This window comes from Phascolarctos cinereus, unplaced genomic scaffold (genome assembly GCF_003287225.1).
Source record: "Phascolarctos cinereus isolate Bilbo 61053 unplaced genomic scaffold, phaCin_HiC Scaffold_1;HRSCAF=81, whole genome shotgun sequence".
NCBI lineage: Eukaryota > Metazoa > Chordata > Mammalia > Diprotodontia > Phascolarctidae > Phascolarctos > Phascolarctos cinereus.
Window position 1 is genome coordinate 293,974,470 of NW_027555514.1, and position 2,038 is coordinate 293,976,507.

The window sequence follows — 2,038 nt, forward strand, 5'->3', positions numbered from 1 at the left end:
TTTAGGTAAATCCAGGGCCCAGCTGAGACCCCAGAGCCCGGAGGTGCTATGGGTGGAGAAAGCATTCCCTGCGCCCCGGACCGCTGAGCCCGAGGCAGGGACTTCAGGGGAGTGGGAGTCCCTGATATCGCCGACCTTGGAGCGGGAAGCCCCTCCCCCCATGCCTCCTCCGTCTAGAACGAAGATTATGCTACGAATAACAATAACATTAACTCTCAGTTTTCTGGCACCCAAAGATTTCCAAAGTACTCTCATTCATTCATGCGTGCATTTATTAAGAGCCTACTGCGTGCCTGGCACTGTGCCTCATGCTAGGGGCGCAGACAGAGAAATGTTTTCACTCAGAGAGCTCACATCACATGGGGAGAAAACAAAAGAGGCACACGAGGAAATGCCAATAATTGGGGGAGAGGGCGCTGGCGAGTGGGGTGACTGAGGAGGAGCATCCTCAGAAGAAGCTGGATAGTCTAAGAGGAGGAGGTAAGGAGAGAGAGCTTTGCAGGCACTACATGACAGCAGTAGTGCAAAGGCCAGGAGGTGGGAGATGGCCAGTGTGTCCGACCGGTAAAGTGTGTGAAGAGGAGGAAGGTACAAGGACCTTGTAATAATCTCAGTAAGATGAGCAGGGCCAGACTGTGCAGGGCTCTCCGGGCCAGGCAGAGGAGTTGGCATTTGGTCCTAAGGACAACAGGCAGCCCAGGGACTTTGCTGAGCAGGGCACTGATCTGGCCAGTGCTGAGCTTTAGGAAAACCTTGATGATGGACTCATGTTGCCCCCATTTCACAGACCAGGAAAGCAGAACTCACAAAGGCTCAATCACTCACCCATGTCCAGCTGCCCATAAGGGCCAGGCTTTCACCTCCAAGGCCAGGGTCTGTGGGAGAGAACCCTGATCCTGAAGTCCAGAGATCCGGGCCAGCAAGACTAGTTTAGTCCCACTGGGGCTGGTGATCCTGGGCAGAGACTGGGAAGTTGGCCATACTCGGGCTTTGGGACTTTGGACAAGTCACCTCATGTGTTCTTCCTGTTCCTTCACATTGAGTTAGCCCACAGGGCCAGACAGAAGAAGAGTCAGAAGGGGTCATCTGGGCCAACCCCTCATTTTACGCATGAGGACCCTGATCTAGGGAAATGAAGTGACTCGAAGTACCCATGAGGACTTGAACCCAGATCCCTTACGCCTAATCCAGGTCTCTTTACACGAGGCCATCCTACCTTCTGTGGGCGTGAGCATTCTTATGAGTCACAGAAATGGGGCCTGACCTAGGACTCTTGGTTCCCAGTCCTGGGTTCTTAAGATGGAGTCTTCCATGGGAGCCCCAGGCATCAAGAAAGTGTGATGTGGGGTCAGCAAACACATCTTGCATGAGGTAAAGGAATTAGCCCAGAAAAGGGATTAATCCCCTGCCCATTCTCTGGACAACTGAAGGGTCAACAGACTGCCCATGGTCTGGGAAAGATATCAAACACATCCCAAGAGAGAAAGGAGGTTGGGAGAAGGAGGAGATTCAGGACATTTGCATGTGATTCTGGCCTCAGGATTTAATGGGATTCTATTGAAGCTTCCATTTTTATTTATTTCTTTTTTTTAGGCAGTTGAGGTTAAATGACTTGCCCAGGGTCACACAGCTAGTAAGTATCATGTGTTTGGTCTGAGGCCAGATTTGAACTCAGATTTGAAGTCCTTCTGACTTCAGGGCCAGTGCTCTATCCATTGCACCAACGAAGCTTCCATTTTGGAGATGATGTGACTGAAACCATGGGGGCATAAAGGTCCCCCCCGATGGCCTCCTTAGGGGCCAGCCTGGCAAACTCATCCTTCTCCTGCCCTGGTATGGGTCTGGGCAAGGTCCCAGGGGATGGGAGAAGAGCAAGAGCCCTGGGTCTGTCATCTGCTCGCTGAGTGACCCCAAGCAAGGCCTCAGTTTCCTTATCTGAAAAATGGGGGCAGCAGCTACTCACCCAAGGTTGTGACTCTCCATGACCCTGTTTGAGCTTTTCTTGGCGGAGATACTGGCCTGGTTTGCCATTTCCTTC